This window comes from Puma concolor, chromosome E1 (assembly GCF_028749965.1).
Source record: "Puma concolor isolate L17-30 chromosome E1, mPumCon1.1.hap2, whole genome shotgun sequence".
Classification (NCBI taxonomy): Eukaryota; Metazoa; Chordata; class Mammalia; order Carnivora; family Felidae; genus Puma; species Puma concolor.
The window spans coordinates 57,445,409-57,466,083 of NC_141680.1; the positions used below are offsets into that span (position 1 = coordinate 57,445,409).

Sequence of the window (20,675 nt, forward strand, 5' to 3'; positions counted from 1 at the left end):
CCTGCTTGAGATTCTCTCTCCCTCTCTCTCTGCCCCATCCTCATTTGTGCATGCATGTGCAGGCACACTCTTTCTCTCTCAAAACAAATAAACTTTTTTTAAAAATTACAACACTGAGACTCAAAGATGTCAAGAAATTGCCCAATTCATAGACCTGGTAAGTGGCCCAGGTGGACCTTAAATCAGGTCGATTTGAACCAAAATCCCCGGTTTGTTTCAATATGTCACGTCTCTTTCCAGCAGAATGCCTTGCAGCCTTATCCCCCAACATGTTTTTTTTAAGAACCAATTTGTTGTTTTAATTATTTTATAATTTTAAGTAATCTCTATTCCCAATGTGGGGCTCAAACCCACCACCCCAAGGTGAAGATTCATATGCCCTACCGACTGAGCCAACCAGGCACCCCATTCCCCAGCATGGTTTGACATGAGGAATGCCACACTCTCCACCAAGACCAGGTTAGCACATGCAGGGAGTTTGAATAAATGCTTTGAAGACAGAGAAATAAAGACAAACATTCATGCATGCACCAAAGACATGTAGGAGAAAGCTCACAACAGTGCTGTTCACAGCAGATAAAAACCAGGTGCTCCCTGCAGTGAGAGATCAAATGAAAAATTTGTGATCTATTTACTCAACCAAACATACACAGCACTCAAAACAACAACCTACAGCAACAGGCAAAAACAATTATAGCAATATAATTTTAAGTCAAAAAAACCCCTAAAATACAAGATGTATTTTTAGAAATGCAATGTATTTTTAGATGCAACAAAACTACATAAAAAGATAGGAGTGATGGACATAGGAATCAGGATGATTACAACCTCAGAAGGAGGGATGGGTGGGGTGAGGGGTGGAAATATGGTTAAATGTAGGTTATTGTGATGGCCCTAGCTTTTGCTTTAGGTTCTTATTACATTAGAAGGAAGGGAAGGAGGGAGGGAAGGGAAGGAAGGACCATTTAAGGATGAGTGTGATGAGTGTGTCAGAGTTCAATTATTTTGATTATTCCAATTCTGTGCACCCTAAGGTCCAATTTAAAGAAAACATTGGCAGGGCACCTGGGTAGTTCAGTCAGTTGAGCATCCGTGACCCAGGTCATGATCCCAGGGTTGTGGGATAGAGCCCTGTGTCAGCTCTGTGCTGAGCATGGAGCCTACTTAAGAATCTCTCTCTCTCCCTCTCCCTCTCAAATAGAAAGAAAGAAAGAAAGAAAGAAAGAAAGAAAGAAAGAAAGAAAGAAAGAAAGAAAGGAAAAGAAAGAAAATAAAGAAAAAAATTGGCTAACAGATGCATAAATGGCTTAGTATCCTTGCATTATCAGATCTTGGAAGGAAGGATTCAATTCTCTTTTCCAAGTTTTGATGCTCAGGTCTGTGCCCAGAGTACCTTCTGCCTCTTCTGGAAAATACCTGAAACTGAATACACAGATCCCTGCAAGCAGGTGGCAGGCTGTGTAAGAGGGCCTGCCAGCATAGGATCATGGCCAAGTGGGGTGTGATTCCAGCAGACAGATCCTCAAAAATATGATACCTCCTACACAGAGATGCACATGCACACGCACACACACACACACAGGTGCACACACACAGATGCGCACACACACACCTGCTGCTGCTGACTATGGAAAAAATCATTTCTTTCTTATGTGGAAAAGGGTTTAAGCTCCACAGAGAGGAGATAAAGCATAAGGGGTGGCTAAGAAGAATACAGGTAGTTTGCTGACTTTCTCATTTTGCCTGAGCTTCCCTGCATATTGGGCAAAAGAAGCTCACCTCCCTGGACTCTGAGCTTAGTAGTTCTCCAACACACAGTTACCAACTTCTGAGACTCTGCCAGGGATAAATGTCCACAAGATGGAGAACGTGAGCTGCAAAGAGCTTTGAACTCAGTAGAGGGGCTGTGCCTGCCTGGATGCTCAGTTTGTCCCATGGTTGATAGTTGCTGGCCTGTGGGTGAAACAAGAGAGAGCTCAATACTAATGACCATTTACAAGGACCCCTGGTGCATGGAGCCCTAGCCCATGGGGGCTCCCCAGGTTCCTGGTAAGAGAGGCACCAGAACACTGCTCTCTGCTTTGTGGCATTCCCATTATGTACCAGTAACAGAGGTGTTGGCACAGATGTGATACTTAGGTATCTCTGGAACGGAAAACACCCTCTGCTTCTCTCCTCTCCCCAACCCTGACCAAGTGGCAGGAAAGGTTGAAATTTAGAGTTTAAAAAAGTCCTCTATGCCAGGGCATTTTTCCATCTATGGAGCTAAAAGCCCTGAATGAATCTCCACAGTCCCTTTCTGAACCACAACTCCTGGTTGAGGATCCATGTGAAAAAGGCAGCTGCAGGATGTGGAAAACCTATCAACTTGGGGCTACACCTATGGGGATTGAATCTCAGCTCCATCTGCCACCTGCTCAATCTTGATTAGCTTATTGTCCCTGATCTTCACCCCCACCACTCATAGAATATGAAGAAAAGTAGCCTTCTCCAGAGGATTATTGAGCAAGGTTAAATTAGATAACATGCAAAAGAGCCTGGCACATGGTGGTCATAATAAAAGTTCATTCATTCATTCATTATCTATCTGAGTCTCTCCCAGAAAATATCTAATAAAGAAGCTAGAGAAGACAAGGTAGCAAGAATCTAGTAAGTATCATGGAGAGTTGCCCACCTGACCTTATAGAGATTCTCCCTTATTGGAAGCTCCCTTATTGGAACTTCACCAATTTGACCCCGTGGGGTGCTAGGACAATGGAAGACACCATTTGGGGGTTTTATCGGGAAACAAGAGGGGCATTACCTCTCAAATGTTCCCCTCTCTGTAAAGAGAACTTTCCTACTATTCTTCCTTTCTAATCTTATACTCTAATAAACTTTTGCCTGCTGCTCAAAAAAAAAAGGGAGGGGGGGAAGAAGAGTTGGTGTTTGGAGGCACCTTCTTGAGTAAAGCCTTCCCTGCCCCCCATCTTCCTCCTCACCTCTGGGCAGACAGAGTAGGTCACCCTCTTCTCCAGACCTACAGCACATTCAGTCCATATTATCCACTACAATGACCCGCCATATTGAGTACTCAATATATACCAGGCACTGCACTGGGATGAGCACTTCCCATGCCTTATTTCATTTACTCCTCACAATAACCCAATGAAGGAGGAAAGTGAAGGTTAGCAAAGTGAATTAATATATCAAGTTGCAAAAACAAAAAATGGCAGAGCTAGAATTCAGACCTGTGTCTGTGTTTTTTTTTTAACCACTGCGCCATACTGTCTCCCTTACATCCCATCACAGCTCTTATCACATTATATATATATATATATATATATATATATATATATATATATATATATATATATATCTTAGCCATGCCTAGTAGGCTGTCAGCTCTTCAGAGGCAGGAACTGTGGCTCTTTTATCTGTTTATCCCCAGCACCTACCACAGCACCTGGCTAAGAACGAATGCATGAAGGAAAGAACCATCTTCTCCAAAAACCCAAGGGAAGAGGACAGCACCATTGTTCCTCCTAGGCCACTATGACTCATAATCTCTATCCCCATCCAAGCTTTGCAGCATGAGGAGAGGGCAGGTGGCTGCCTATACAGGCTGCACCTTCCCTGTAGTGCTTTTCTCACTCACATTAAGAGCCCAGAGCTTAGCCATGGGAGTAGTGCCAAGCCTTTCAGTGGAAGAAAGATGTTGCTGGATCTTTAATGTTAGGAAACCCATCCCATCTTTGCATTTCACAACGTCCTGCAGCATTAAATCCTTATAGGATTTATTCTGGGTATTTTCTTCAAATCCATTGAACTCAGCTGTTCTCTTGTTTCACAGTCGTTACTACAGTTTATAGATTATTTCCTTAGTGACCCAAAATGAAACTGCCATTTAATCCCCACATGAGGTTCAGCTCAAACTTTCAGACTCAAAGTAGTATATTGGTTTAGAGTATGGAATCTGAAGTCACATATTCCTAGGTTCAAATTCCAACCTCCTATGTGAGCTTTTTTTTTTTTAAGTTTTTATTTATTTTTGAGACAGAGAGAGATAGAGCATGAGCAGGGAAGGGGCAGAGAGAGAGGGAGACACAGAATCTGAAGCAAGCTCCAGGCTCTGAGCTGTCAGCACAGAGCCCGACACGGGGCTTGAACTCAGACTGTAAGATCATGACCTGAGCCGAAGTCAGACGCTCAACCGGCTGAGCCACCCAGGCACCCCCTATGTGAGCTTTTTAAAATTTTTTAACGTTTATTTATTATTGAGAGACAGAGAGAGACAGGGCATGAGCATGGGAGGGGCAGAGAGAGAGAGACAAAATCTGAAGCAGGCTCCAGGCTCTGAGCCGTCAGCACAGAGCCTGACACGGGACTCTCGAACTCAGGAACCCCAATTTCATGACCTGAGCCAAAGCTGGACGTTTAAGAGACTGAGCCACCCAGGCGCCCCCTATGTGAGCTTTTTAAAACTCTGATCCTGTTTCCACTTCTGTAAAATGAATACAACAAAAACTATCTTATAGAATTACTAGTTAGATTAAATGAGAATATATGGGGCGCCTGGGTGGCTCAGTTGGTTAAGCCTCAGACTGTGGCTCAAGTCATGATTTCCCAGTTGGTGAGTTGAAGCCCCGCATTGGGTTCTGTGCTGACAGCTCAGAGCCTGGAACTTGCTTCGGATTCTGTGTATCCCTCTCTCTCTGCACAAACTCCCTGACCACTCCTCTAAAACTTTAACCTGCTACAAATCCTGCCCACATACAGAGATATCAGAGCCATTCCCATGCCTCATTAAGCATGAAGATAACCAAAAATCCTTAGATTTTTTTAAAAATCTGAAACATACAAGAAAATAAATAAATAGCAAAACTGACCCTAACAAAGCAGAGATCATTCAGGAACAGGAAAGAAATTTTTAAAACAGAGAGATTTGAGAAGATACCACTTCCATAATACAAAGGTATAAAAAGGCATTGACCATGGTGGTTCCTCAAAAGATTAAAAATAGAATTACCATATGATTCAGCAATTTCACTTCTGGATATTTACCCTAAAGAATTCAAAGCATTGTCTCAAAGAGATATTTGTCCACCCATGTTCACAGCAGCATTCTTCACAAAAGCCAAAAGGTGGAAGCAACCCAAGCGTCCATCAATGGTTTCTGGAAATGTGGTATGCACCCCTATGTTTATTGCAACACTATTTACAATAGCCAAAGTTTGGAAACAGCAGTGTCCATTGATAAATGAATGAATAAAGAAGTTGTGGTATATATATATATATATATATATATATATATATATATATACACACACACACACACACACACACACACACACACACACAGACTGGAATATTAGTTAGCCATTAAAAAAGAATGAAATCTTGCCATTTGCAACAACATGGATGGGGCTACAGAGTAGAATGCTAAGTGAAATAAGCCAGTCAGAGAAAGACAAGACATGATTTCTCTCATATGTAGAATTTAAGAAAGAAAACAAACAAGCAAAGGAAAAAGAGAGAGAGAGAGAGAAACCAGGAAACAGATGCTTAACTATAGAAAACAACTGATGGTTATCAGAGGGGAGATGGTTCGGGGATGGGTGAAATTGGTGATGGGGAATAAAAGCACACTGAGTAATGTATATAATTGTTGAATGGCTATATTGTACATCTTAAACTAATATAACACTGTGTGCTAACTATACTGGAATTAAAATTAAAAACTTAATTTTTAAAAAAAGATTAACAAAAAAATTGGAAAAAAAGAAAAGAAAATGTGGCACATACGTACAATGGAATATTATTTGGCCTTTAAAAGAAAGGAGAGTCTGGGATGCCTGGGTGGCTCAGTCAGTTGAGTGTCCGACTTCAGCTTAGGTTATGATCTCATGGTTTGTGAGTTCGAGCCCCGCATCAGGCTCTGTGCTGAAAGCTCAGAGCCTGGAGCCTACTTTGGATTCTGTGTCTCCCTTTCTCTCTGCCCCTCCCCCACTCATGGTCTGTCTCTTTTTCTTTCTCAAAAATAAATAATAACATTTAAAAAATAAAAGGGAGAGTCTGAACCTGCTACAACATGGATGAGCCTTGAAGATATTATGGTAAGTGAAATAAGCCAGTAACAAAAACATACTCTATGATTCCACTCCAATGAGCTACCTAGAATAGTCAGATTCAGAGTCTGAAAGTAGAGTAGTGGTAGCCAGAGGCTGGGGTGGCAGGAAATAAGGGGTTACTATTTGATGGGTACAGTTTCTCTTTTGAAGATAAAAAGAGTTCTGGAGATTGGTTTCATAACAATGTGAATGCAGTTAACATTACCAAACTACACACTTAAAAATCGTTAAGGTGGGGGGCGCCTGGGTGGCTCAGTTGGTTGAGAGTCCAACTCTTGATTTTGGCTCATGTCGTGATCTCATGGTTCATGAGTTTGAGCCCTGTGTCTGGCTCCGTGCTGACAGTGCAGAGCCTGCTTGGGATTCTCTCTCTCTCCCTCTCTCTCTGCCCCTCCCCAACTTGTGTGCACACTCTCTAACTCTAAATAAATAAACTTAAAAAAAATTAAAGGGCTCCTGGGTGGCTCAGTCGGTTAAACCTCAAACTTTTGATTTCAACTCAGGTCATGATCTCATGGTTTTGTGACTTTGAGCACCACATGGGCTCTGCACTGACAGCGGAGCCTGCTTGAGATTCTCCCTCTTTCTCTGCCCTTCCCCCTCTCACACTCTCTCTGTCTCTCTCAAAATAAATAAATAAGCTTTAAACAAAGTCATTAAGGTTTGGGGAGCCTGGCTGGCTCAGTCAGTAGAACATCCAGCTCTTTATCCCAGGGTAATAATGAATTCAAGGTGTAGAGATCAATGAAATAAATAAAAATTAAAAAGCTGTTAAGGTGGTGACTTTCATATTGTGTATATTTTATCACAATTTAGACATTTTGATTAAGAACAAAAAATAATTCTTAGAAATTGAAAGGAACTTTGCTAAAACTTTTTAAAGATGTTTTTATTTATCTTTGAGAAAGAGCATGAGCAGAGACAGAGGGAGACAGAGAATCCAAAGCAGGCTCTGTGCTGACAGCAGTGAACCTGATGTGGGGCTCGAACTCACAAAGCATGAGATCATGACCTGAGCTGAGATTCAACACTCAACCAACTAAGCCACCCAGGCACCCTTTGCTAAAACTTTTATTTATTTATTTTATTTATTTTTTTTTATTTATATATGAAATTTATTGTCAAATTGGTTTCCATACAACACCCAGTGCTCATCCCAAAAGGTGCCCTCCTCAATACCCATCACCCACCCTCTCCTCCCTCCCACCCCCCATCAACCCTCAGTTTGCTCTCAGTTCTCAACAGTCTCTTATGCTTTGGCTCTCTCCCACTCTAACCTCTTTTTTTTTTCCTTCCCCTCCCCCATGGGTTCCTGTTAAGTTTCTCAGGATCCACATAAGAGTGAAACCATATGGTATCTGTCTTTCTCTGTATGGCTTATTTCACTTAGCATCACACTCTCCAGTTCCATCCACGTTGCTACAAAAGGCCATATTTCATTTTTTCTCATTGCCACGTAGTATTCCATAGTGTATATAAACCACAATTTCTTTATCCATTCATCAGTTGATGGACATTTAGGCTCTTTCCATAATTTGGCTATTGTTGAGAGTGCTGCTATGAACATTGGGGTACAAGTGCCCCTATGCATCAGTACTCCTGTGTCCCTTGGATAAATTCCTAGCAGTGCTATTGCTGGGTCATAGGGTAGGTCTATTTTTAATTTTCTGAGGAACCTCCACACTGCTTTCCAGAGCGGCTGCACCAATTTGCATTCCCACCAACAGTGCAAGAAGGTTCCCGTTTCTCCACATCCTCTCCAGCATCTATAGTCTCCTGATTTGTTCATTTTGGCCACTCTGACTGGCGTGAGGTGATACCTGAGTGTGGTTTTGATTTGTATTTCCCTGATAAGGAGCGACGCTGAACATCTTTTCATGTGCCTGTTGGCCATCCGGATGTCTTCTTTAGAGAAGTGTCTATTCATGTTTTCTGCCCATTTCTTCACTGGGTTATTTGCTTTTCGGGTGTGGAGTTTGGTGAGCTCTTTATAGATTTTGGATACTAGCCCTTTGTCCGATATGTCATTTGCAAATATCTTTTCCCATTCCGTTGGTTGCCTTTTAGTTTTGTTGGTTGTTTCCTTTGCTGTGCAGAAGCTTTTTATCTTCATAAGGTCCCAGTAATTCACTTTTGCTTTTAATTCCCTTGCCTTTGGGGATGTGTCGAGTAAGAGATTGCTACGGCTGAGGTCAGAGAGGTCTTTTCCTGCTTTCTCCTCTAAGGTTTTGATGGTTTCCTGTCTCACATTCAGGTCCTTTATCCATTTTGAGTTTATTTTTGTGAATGGTGTGAGAAAGTGGTCTAGTTTCAACCTTCTGCATGTTGCTGTCCAGTTCTCCCAGCACCATTTGTTAAAGAGACTGTCTTTTTTCCATTGGATGTTCTTTCTTGCTTTGTCAAAGATGAGTTGGCCATACGTTTGTGGGTCTAGTTCTGGGGTTTCTATTCTATTCCATTGGTCTATGTGTCTGTTTTTGTGCCAATACCATGCTGTCTTGATGATGACAGCTTTGTAGTAGAGGGTAAAGTCTGGGATTGTGATGCCTCCTGCTTTGGTCTTCTTCAAAATTACTTTGGCTATTCGGGGCCTTTTGTGGTTCCATATGAATTTTAGGATTGCTTGTTCTATTTTCGAGAAGAATGCTGGTGCACTTTTGATTGGGATTGCATTGAATGTGTAGATAGCTTTGGGTAGTATTGACATTTTGACAATATTTATTCTTCCAATCCATGAGCAGGGAATGTCTTTCCATTTCTTTAAATCTTCTTCAATTACCTTCATAAGCTTTCTATAGTTTTCAGCATACAGATCCTTTACATCTTTGGTTAGATTTATTCCTAGGTATTTTATGCTTCTTGGTGCAATTGTGAATGGGATCAGTTTCTTTATTTGTCTTTCTGTTGCTTCATTGTTAGTGTATAAGAATGCAACTGATTTCTGTACATTGATTTTGTATCCTGCAACTTTGCTGAATTCATGTATCAATTCTAGCAGACTTTTGGTGGAGTCTATCGGATTTTCCATGTATAATATCATGTCATCTGCAAAAAGCGAAAGCTTGACTTCATCTTTGCCAATTTTGATGCCTTTGATTTCCTTTTGTTGTCTGATTGCTGATGCTAGAACTTCCAGCACTATGTTAAACAACAGCGGTGAGAGTGGGCATCCCTGTCGTGTTCCTGATCTCAGGGAAAAAGCTCTCAGTTTTTCCCCGTTGAGGATGATGTTAGCTGTGGGCTTTTCATAAATGGCTTTTATGATCTTTAAGTATGTTCCTTCTATCCCGACTTTCTCAAGGGTTTTTATTAAGAAAGGGTGCTGGATTTTGTCAAAGGCCTTTTCTGCATCGATTGACAGGATCATATGGTTTTTCTCTTTTTTCTTGTTAATGTGATGTATCACGTTGATTGATTTGCGAATGTTGAACCAGCCCTGCATCCCAGGAATGAATCCCACTTGATCATGGTGAATAATTCTTTTTATATGCCGTTGAATTCGATTTGCTAGTATCTTATTGAGAATTTTGGCATCCATATTCATCAGGGATATTGGCCTGTAGTTCTCTTTTTTTACTGGGTCTCTGTCTGGTTTAGGAATCAAAGTAATACTGGCTTCATAGAATGAGTCTGGAAGTTTTCCTTCCCTTTCTATTTCTTGGAATAGCTTGAGAAGGATAGGTATTATCTCTGCTTTAAACGTCTGGTAGAACTCCCCTGGGAAGCCATCTGGTCCTGGACTCTTATTTGTTGGGAGATTTTTGATAACCGATTCAATTTCTTCGCTGGTTATGGGTCTGTTCAAGCTTTCTACTTCCTCCTGATTGAGTTTTGGAAGAGTGTGGGTGTTCAGGAATTTGTCCATTTCTTCCAGGTTGTCCAATTTGTTGGCATATAATTTTTCATAGTATTCCCTGATAATTGTTTGTATCTCTGAGGGATTGGTTGTAATAATTCCATTTTCATTCATGATTTTATCTATTTGGGTCATCTCCCTTTTCTTTTTGAGAAGCCTGGCTAGAGGTTTGTCAATTTTGTTTATTTTTTCAAAAAACCAACTCTTGGTTTCGTTTATCTGCTCTACAGTTTTTTTAGATTCTATATTGTTTATTTCTGCTCTGATCTTTATTATTTCTCTTCTTCTGCTGGGTTTAGGCTGCCTTTGCTGTTCTGCTTCTATTTCCTTTAGGTGTGCTGTTAGATTTTGTATTTGGGATTTTTCTTGTTTCTTGAGATAGGCCTGGATTGCAATGTATTTTCCTCTCAGGACTGCCTTCGCTGCGTCCCAAAGCGTTTGGATTGTTGTATTTTCATTTTCGTTTGTTTCCATATATTTTTTAATTTCTTCTCTAATTGCCTGGTTGACCCACTCATTCGTTAGTAGGGTGTTCTTTAACCTCCATGCTTTTGGAGGTTTTCCAGACTTTTTTCTGTGGTTGATTTCAAGCTTCATAGCACTGTGGTCTGAAAGTATGCATGGTATGATTTCAATTCTTGTAAACTTATGAAGGGCTGTTTTGTGACCCAGTATATGATCTATCTTGGAGAATGTTCCATGTGCACTCGAGAAGAAAGTATATTCTGTTGCTTTGGGATGCATAGTTCTAAATATATCTGTCAAGTCCATCTGATCCAATGTCTCATTCAGGGCCCTTGTTTCTTTATTGACCGTGTGTCTGGATGATCTATCCATTTCTGTAAGTGGGGTGTTAAAGTCCCCTGCAATTACCACATTCTTATCAATAAGGTTGCTTATGTTTATGAGTAATTGTTTTATATATTTGGGCGCTCCGGTATTCGGCGCATAGACATTTATAATTGTTAGCTCTTCCTGATGGATAGACCCTGTCACTATTATATAATGTCCTTCTTCATCTCTTGTTACAGCCTTTAATTTAAAGTCTAGTTTGTCTGATATAAGTATGGCTACTCCAGCTTTCTTTTGGCTTCCAGTAGCATGATAAATAGTTCTCCATCCCCTCACTCTCAATCTAAAGGTGTCCTCAGGTCTAAAATGAGTCTCTTGTAGACAGCAAATAGATGGGTCTTGTTTTTTTATCCATTCTGATGCCCTATGTCTTTTGGTTGGCGCATTTAATCCATTTACATTCAGTGTTATTATAGAAAGATACGGGTTTAGAGTCATTGTGATGTCTGTATGTTTTATGCTTGTAGTGATGTCTCTGGTACTTTGTCTCACAGGGTCCCCCTTAGGATCTCTTGAAGGGCTGGTTTAGTGGTGACAAATTCCTTCAGTTTTTGTTTGTTTGGGAAGACCTTTATCTCTCCTTCTATTCTAAATGACAGACTTGCTGGATAAAGGATTCTCGGCTGCATATTTTTTCTGTCTAGCACACTGAAAATCTCGTGCCAATTCTTTCTGGCCTGCCAAGTTTCAAAAGAGAGATCAGTCACGAGTCTTATAGGTCTCCCTTTATATGTGAGGGCACGTTTACCCCTTGCTGCTTTCAGAATTTTCTCTTTATCCTTGTATTTTGCCAGTTTCACTATGATATGTCGTGCAGAAGATCGATTCAAGTTACGTCTGAAGGGAGTTCTCTGTGCCTCTTGGATTTCAATGCCTTTTTCCTTCCCCAGTTCAGGGAAGTTCTCAGCTATTATTTCTTCAAGTACCCCTTCAGCACCTTTCCCTCTCTCTTCCTCCTCTGGGATACCAATTATGCGTATATTATTTCTTTTTAGTGTATCACTTAGTTCTCTAATTTTCCCCTCATACTCCTGGATTTTTTTATCTCTCTTTTTCTCAGCTTCCTCTTTTTCCATAACTTTATCTTCTAGTTCACCTATTCTCTCCTCTGCCTCTTCAATCCGAGCCGTGGTGGTTTCCATTTTGTTATGCATTTCGTTTAAAGCATTTTTCAGCTCCTCGTGACTGTTCCTTAGTCCCTTGATCTCTGTAGCAAGAGATTCTCTGCTGTCAGCTATACTGTTTTCAAGCCCAGCGATTAATTTTATGACTATTATTCTAAATTCACTTTCTGTTATATTATTTAAATCCTTTTTGATCAGCTCATTAGCTGTTGTTATTTCCTGGAGATTCTTCTGAGGGGAATTCTTCCGCTTGGTCATTTTGGATAGTCCCTGGCGTGGTGAGGACCTGCAGGGCACTTCCCCTGTGCTGTGGTGTATAACTGGAGTTGGTGGGCGGAGCCGCAGTCAGACCTGATGTCTGCCCCCAGCCCACCGCTGGGGCCACAGTCAGACTGGTGCGTGCCTGCCTTCTCTTCCCCTCTCCTAGGGGCAGGATTCACTGTGGGGTGGGGTGGCCCCTCTGGGCTACTTGCACACTGCCAGGCTTGTGATGTTGGGGATCTGGTGTCTTAGCTGGGGTGGGTAGGCAAGGTGCACAGGGGCAGGAGGGGCAGGCTTAGCTTGCTTCTCCTTAGGTGATCCACTTCAGGAGGGGCCCTGTGGCAGCAGGAGGGAGTCAGATCCGCTGCCGGAGGTTTGGCTCCGCAGAAGCGCAGAGTTGGGTGTTTGCGCGGAGCAAGCAAGTTCCCTGGCAGGAACTGGTTCTCTTTGGGATTTTGGCTGGGGGATGGGCGGGGGAGATGGCGCTGGCGAGCGCCTTTGTTCCCCACCAAACTGAGCTCTGTTGTCTGGGGGCTCAGCAGCTCTCCTTCCCTTTGTCCTCCAGCCTTCCCGCTTTCTGAGCAGAGCTGTTAACTTATGACCTCCCAGACGCTAAGTCGCGCTTGCTGTCGGAACACAGTCCGTCAGGCCCCTCCGCTTTTTGCAAGCCAGACTCGGGGGCTCTGCTTGGCCGGCGAGCCGCCCCTCCGCCCCGGCTCCCTCCCGCCAGTCCGTGGAGCGCGCACCGCCTCGCCGCCCTTCCTACCCTCTTCCGTGGGCCTCTCGTCTGCGCTTGGCTCCGGCGACTCCGTTCTGCTAATCCTCTGGTGGTTTTCTGGGTTATTTAGGCAGGTGTAGGTGGAATCTAAGTGATCAGCAGGACGCGCGGTGAGCCCAGCGTCCTCCTACGCCGCCATCTTCCCTCTCTCCAGAACCTATATTTTAAACAAACATCCCCATGCAATTCTGGTTTAGGTGGCCTCTGTGCCCCACTTTGAAAGTCCTAAAACTTTTAAACGTAATGTGAGGGCTTAAAGATGAGGTTGAGGAACTGTCCTACTTCACAGAACAAATAGACAATGAGATGTAAAATGTGAGGTTTTTTTTTAAAGAGCAAAAAGGGGGCACCAGGGTGGCTCAGTTGGTTGATCCTCCAACTCTTGATTTCAGCTCAGGCCATGATCTCACATGTGTAGGATAGAGCCCCATGTTGAGCTCTACACTGAACGTGGAGCCTGCTTGGGATTCTCTCTCTCCCTCTCTCTCTGCTCCTGCCCTGCTTGCATGATCTCTCTCTCTCTTAAAAATAAATTAATAAACATTAAAAAATAAAAACAGCAAAAGTAACACGGATGCCTGACTAGCCCAGATGGTAGACATTGTGACTCTTGATCTCAGGGTCATGTGTTCAAGCCTCATGTTGGGCTTGGAGCCTATTTAATAAATAGATAAACTCACCTTTATTTAATAATTTAAAAAAAGGAACAATCCAGAAAGCGCAACATCTCATTCCTTGGGAACTTCAGAAAATAATAGTGATAATTAAGGGGAGAAAAAAAAGTAAAATGAAGAGAATTTCCCAGAGAGGAAAAGTGACACACATCTTCAAACTAAAAGGGTCTGCTGAGTACCCAGCACAATAGATGTAAAAAGGTGTACAATTATATAAAGTAACATAAAACTTCAGAAAACTATGGATCAAGAAAAGATCCTAAAAGTTGCCAAAGAAAAATAAATAATGAAACAGCCCATTTCCAAAGCTGAGGAATTAGTCTGGCAACAGACCTTCGGTTAGCAACACCTCGAATTAGCAATACTACCTCCTGTTAGTGTACCAGAAGACAATTCAGTAATATCTTTAAGCTTATAGGAAATCATCTTCATTGTGAATCCCAAACCAAGCTGAAATCAAGTAAGAACAGAATAAGGACATTTTCAGATATGCAAAGACTCAGAAAGTCCACCTCCCATGCCCCCTTTTTAAGAAGTTTGTTCGGGGGTGACTGGCTGGCTCAATCAGTAGGGCATGTGACTCTTGGTCTAGGGGTTATGGGTTTAAGACCCACATTGGGTGTAGAGATTACTTAAAAATAAAAAATAATTTTTAAGAGGTTATTTGAGTGCATTTTCAAGTGACTTCCTCAAATACTTTCCATGAAGAGTAAACCAAGAAAAGTATGCCAAATTCATGAGGGAGTAAACTGAGAAAGAGGAAGGTATAAACCACAGAGAATACTGAACCCACATAGGAATAAGGCTAAAGGGAAATGTCAGGGTTATGGCCATGCAGCAGGCCCAGAAAGCAACATGGTCAGATTAAAGCAGGAAAATAAAGCTCTATAGGAGAGAGGTTTGTGAGATCATAGAGAAGAAAGCTTGGAAAGTAAGTCTTGAGCAAATGATGAAGCCCTGGAATTAAATCTTTAATTTAATCTTTAAGCAATTAGAGGAGTGCCTGGGTGGCTCATTTGGTTAAACATCCAACTCTTGGTTTCACCTTAGGTCTTGACTTTACAGTTCATGGGTTCGAGCCCCATGTACGGCTCTGCACAACCTGCTTGGATTCTCTCCCTCTCTCTCTGCCTCTCCCCACCCCCACCCCCGCTTCTCTCAAAAATAAATAAATAAATAAATAAACATTTAAGACAAAAACACATTCGCATCAGACGAGGAAATGATTGAAAGGAATTAGAAAGGAATTAGAGCGCCTGGGTGGCTCAGTCTGTTAAGCATCTGACTTCAGCTCAGGTCATGATCTCACAGTTTGTGAGTTCAAGCCCTGCATTGGGCTCTGTGCTGACAGCTCAGAGCCTGGAGTCTACTTCAGATTCTGTGTCTCATTCTCTCTCTGCCCCTCCCCCACTTGTGCTCTGTCTCTCTCTGTCTCTCAAAAATAAATAAAAATGTAAAAAAAAATTTTTTTTAAAGAAAGGAATTAAATGGTTTCCAAGAGAAAAGAAAAGTGAAGACATTGACAATATAAAAGATACAAAGAAGAAGGTATGTATCTCTTCTTTCAATAAACAAATTGAAAGGCAATCAGAAACTTCAGAGAAAACAACAAATACATACAATGGCAAAGTACAGATTAAAACAATGCCTGATTTTAGCAATGGAGTTTTTATGTTTAAAAAGAATAAAATTTTTTAACTTGGTGATACAAGTCTTTGAAAATGAAATGTAAAGAATCATAACTTACTATTTAGCCCTGCACATAAACTGTGTTTGCTTAATGATAGCAGTTTAAATCCTGGAGGCTTGGGAAGGTGTTCACATTTTAGAATAAACCTGTAAAAATTACAGAAGATGATAATTACACATTATATAACTATGATAACATTTAAAAAATGTGATTTCTATTCATTGGAAAACTTTGAAAATAAAAGTATACCTGACAATACCCCAGTAGCAACGAACATGTCAAGTACCCCGATCTTGGTTCCTGATACCACTTGCCAATAAAAGGAACCAGGGCTTCTTGAAGAAATTACTAATTCCAAGAGGACAGAATCAACAAGATAACCCCAGAGCTAGAATCCTAAAATCCTAGTTCCAGAAAGAAAGAAGTGTTCAAAACAAAACAAAGGATGTCAAAGAGGGATAAATGTTCAGTGGATAAACCCAACAAACACTACCTTAGTGAGGTGATCCAGGTTAATTAACATCATTAGTGATAAGTCTTACTTATAACACAACCTGTTGATATGATGTGTTGATAATGAAACTTTACCTCCATGGTCTTACTTTCAAAAAACACAGAACCTTGGTCTAACCAAGGGAAAAACATCAGCCAAATCCAAATTGAAGGACATTTTACAAAATACCTGACCAGTACTCCTTAAGCCTATCAAGGTAATCGAAAACAAAGAAAGTCTGAAAATTTTTCATAGTCTTAAGAAGCCTAAGGAAGCATAACACTTAAATGTAATGTGATATTTTGGATTGGGTCCTGGGAAAATACAAATAAAGTATGGATTTTAGTTGATAATAATATACCAACATTGGTTCATAGTTGTGACAAATGTAAAAATGTTAATAGTAGGGGAACCTGGGTGTGGGTGTACAATAATTCTCTACACTATTTATGCAACTCCTCTGTAAATATAAAATAATTCTAAAACAAAATGTTTATTTTTAAAAAGTATATCTGATAGAGGTTGGGAGATAAAGAGGGAAAAGAAGTGAAAGGAAGGGTGGCGTGCTAATAAATGATGGTAAGATAAAAGCTTATCTTTCTTATTCTTAATCTTTCTGAAGGATAATTTGAAAGTAACAATAGCAACAATGTATTTAATGATTATGGCTTATGGATAAGTGAAATGAATGACAGCAATGTCACAAGGGGTGAGAGGGAGAAATTGGGAATACCGTTTTTAAGGTACCTACACTGCACATGAACCAGGAATGTCATAATTTGAAGATGGATTAAGTTTAGTTAAAAATATATACTGTTAACTCTAAGACAACAACTTAAAAGATTTTAAAGAAGAATTTTTTTATTGTTGTGCCAAGAAAGGAGATAAATGGAATTACACAAATTGCTCGTTTAAAACCAGAGAATGCAGGGGCGCCTGGGTGGCGCAGTCAGTTAAGCGTCCGACTTCAGCCAGGTCACGATCTCGCGGTCTATGAGTTCGAGCCCCGCATCAGGCTCTGGGCTGATGGCTCAGAGCCTGGAGCCTGTTTCCGATTCTGTGTCTCCCTCTCTCTCTGCCCCTCCCCCATTCATGCTCTGTCTCTCTCTGTCCCAAAAATAAATAAACGTTGAAAAAAAAAAAATAAATAAATAAATAAAATAAATAAAACCAGAGAATGCCGAAGGAAGAGGCACTTGGCAATGAATAAAATACAATTGCAAACATGACTGACATTAATCCAAATATATCAATAATCACTCTAAATATGAATGGCTTAATAAGCCAATTAAAAGAGATTGTCAGAGTGGATTTTTAAAAAAAAGACAACTACATGTTGTCTACAAAAACCCATTTTCTTTTTTTTTCTTTTTTTTTCAATATATGAAATTTATTGTCAAATTGGTTTCCATACAACACCCAGTGCTCATCCCAAAAGGTGCCCTCCTCAATACCCATCACCCACCCTCCCCTCCCTCCCACCCCCCATCAACCCTCAGTTTGTTCTCAGTTTTTAAGAGTCTCTTATGCTTTGGCTCTCTCCCACTCTAACCTCTTTTTTTTTTCTTCCTTCCCCTCCCCCATGGGTTTCTATTAAGTACAAAAACCCATTTTAAATATAAAGACACCAACAGGTTAAAAGTAAGGGAATGGAGAAAGTTATTCCATGCTAACACTGATCAAAAGAAAGCTGGAGTAGCTATTTTAATTTCAGACAAAGAGGACTTCAGAAAAGAAAATTATCACTAATAAAGGGGGCACTACACAATGAAAAGGAGTCAATTCTCAAAAAAGATGTGTTTGCATCTAAAAAACGGTGTCAAAATACACAAAGCAAAAACAGAACAAAATAGAGAAAAAGATGAATCCACAATTATGGTTGGAGACTTCAAAACCCTCTGTCACTAACTGATACATCTAGCATGCCCAAAATCAATAAAGATATAGTTGACTTGAAGAGCACTATCAATCAACTTGATCTGATTGTTATACTCCATCCAACAACAAAATACACATTCTTCTCAAGTTCACCTGAAACATTCCCCAAGATAGATCATAAAACACACCTTAGCAAATTTAAAAGAATAGAAATCACACAAGGTATGTCATTTTAAATTAGTAGTAGTAGTAGTTATTTCAGGGACGCCTGGGTGGCTCAGTCAGTTAAGCGTCCGACTTTGGCTCAGGTCATGATCTCATGGTTTGTGAGTTCAAGCCCCACGTCGGGCTCTGTGCTGACAGCTCAGAGCCTGGAGCCTGCTTCAGATTCTGTGTCTCCCTCTCTCTCTCTGCTCCTCCCCCACTCATGCTGTCTCTGTCTCTCAGAAATAAATAAACGTTAAAAAAATTTAAACAGTATTAGTTATTTGAACATAAATAGCCCTAGAATGAAGAAAATTGATCTTTTTCCTATTACATTTTAATGGACACATTCCTTAAAGAATATCTATTTTTCTTCACTTTTTTTTAGTTTTTTATTTTATTCTAGTACAGTTAACATACAGTGTTATATTAGTTTCAAGTGTAAAATATAGTGATTATTTTCCTTTACTGTTATTATTTGCTCAACAATATGCTTTGTTATCCTCTGCCTGGCTAATGCCTAAGCATTGTTCACTCAAAACTTAAAAATTAAAAACTTTAATATAGTATGACAAAAGCATAAAGCTAATAATTGAAAAAAATCTGTAGAAAATAATAAAATATTTATGACAGAAGAGATTAATGTCCTTAATATATAAAGAGATTTTTATAAATCAATAAGAAAAAATGAGCAAATTTATTCTTGGCTCTTAGCCCACACAGCAACCAGAATAGTATCTTTAAATTCCAAGTCTGACCATGTCACTCCCCTACTTAAAGTTCTTCAATGGCTTCATATTGCTCTTAAAATAGAGTCCAAAACGCTTAACATAGCCCACATGATCTTGTCCTTACCTACCTCTCTAGACATTTCTCCCATCATCCTTCTCCTCAACCTCTGTAGCTCCAGTCAGGCTAGTCTTTTTTCAGCTCCTTTTTTGTACATGCTGATCTCTCTTCCTAGAGTCACACTATCACTCCCTTCATTTGACTGATGCTCACTCTTTCTTCAGATATCAGCTTAAATATCATTTCTCAGGGAAGTCTTCTGTCATCAACTCCAGATCATTTTGGATCCTCTATAATATGTGCTATTAATAACCTTTGAGAAAACAGATGAAATCGTGTTTCTGAATCCTCAGAGCTAAGAAGCAGGCCCTGAGAAGGGTAAAATTTCCCAGGAATGTGAGGCTCAAGGGAAAGCTACCATTGGCTTCTGGAACCTTCTTATCTATGACAGTCATGGATGGTGAGGAAGCCCAAGAGAAAGTTGTGATGAGATCTTCTCCAAGCTATTAGTCCTTAAGTTTTTGAATAGACAACTTAGGGAACATAATGAAATCTATGGGACTTCTCCCCAGAAAAAAATGCATATAAGTAAAACTTCTGACAATGTTTTCAAAGGTTCACAATTCCCTAAAGTCTATCTATTCACCTCAGTCTAAGAACCCCAATAGTAGGCCTAATGAGAATCTCATACACACAAACACACCAGTTCCCTGCCTTTATTCATTTAATCATTACTCATTGAGTATCTACAGACTTCAGTAATAATAACACTTTATAAATGAAATTTGATTTATGGTTTAAAAAAAAGAAAAATTTTCGTGTACATTCTCATGTACATTTTGGCCATTAGCCAAAAAGAAGCTGAAATCCAGGAGTAAAACACACCCTTTTAACGTTAGGCCTGGCCCTTTCCCTCCATATTGACCAATGGCCAGTGGTAATAGGACTTGTGCCTAGTGATAGCCACCTGATGAACACCAGGGTCATCATAGGAGGACAACCCCCAGAGCCAAAATCTCAGCCCCCAATTCCCAGGGTTCCCAGTCCTATGCTCTCCTCTTCCAGATAGTGATGTAACTGCGAATGGAAGGTCCCAACAGAAGGCCTCCCCTGGTGTTTACATGAGGTAACCAGAGCTTCTCATCTCCCTGCTCACAGAGCATAATAGTTAACATTCTTTATGTTTTTAATATATGTCAGGCACCATTTAAGGCTATTTACATGAATTAACTTACTAAATCCTCAGAATACCACCAGAGAGTAGGTACTATTATTATCTCTATTTTGTGAACACTTAGGGAAGGTTAAGTAACTTGCTCAAGGTTATACAACTAACAATTTTCAGAGCCCAGATTTGAACTCTGGAGCCTGTACTCTTAATTAAGCCACCAGTCTGCCTTTCCTGAGGCAACTGTTCCTACCTTTTGTGGGTCAAGTGCACGTTAGAGAGTGTAATTAAAGCTCTGGACCCTCTCCCTGGGAAAATGCGGGTAAGCAGAATTTTGTAAAATAATTCAGGACTTCAAGGACTCTCATGGCCCATCATCTATGAACCTCAATACATACTGGAGGGAGCTGTCCGGGACCAAAACAGAAGCTGCGCCAGCACCGCAGGACTTCGCCCCTGCAAACACGGGAGGAGAGCTGAGCTGCGTGGTATGACGGGGGTGCTCGCTCACTGAGAATCAGGAAGAGTGAGCTCCTGGGACCGCAGTGCCCTGGGAACGCAGCAGACGCTGAGCCTCCGAAGTCCGGTAGCTGAACCAGATACACACGGACCACCAGCTAGACTGAAATCTTGTATCTCTGCCAGCACCCTGGAGTCACAAGACGGGGGATTCTGGGCGGACGGGATCTCAGAACTCCGGTCCCGGGCGCGGGGAGACGGTATCGCTGTTCCTGGTGCTGAAACGCCGCGGTTGCGAAGGGGAACCGCCGCCTGCCTGCCCACCCCCCACCGCGTCCC

At 40.9% G+C, this 20,675-nt stretch overlaps 1 long non-coding RNA gene across 1 annotated transcript; it reads right to left on the minus strand.

Annotated features, from left to right (window-relative positions):
* Window positions 1-1,671: 1,671 nt before the first annotated feature.
* Window positions 1,672-20,625, minus strand: LOC112864692 (uncharacterized). Its single transcript, XR_015244295.1, has 3 exons — window positions 20,276-20,625; window positions 15,403-15,491; window positions 1,672-1,953 (listed from the first exon to the last, which is right to left on the minus strand). It is a non-coding gene; the product is annotated as an uncharacterized LOC112864692 (long non-coding RNA).
* Between the last annotated feature and the right edge of the window lie 50 nt (window positions 20,626-20,675).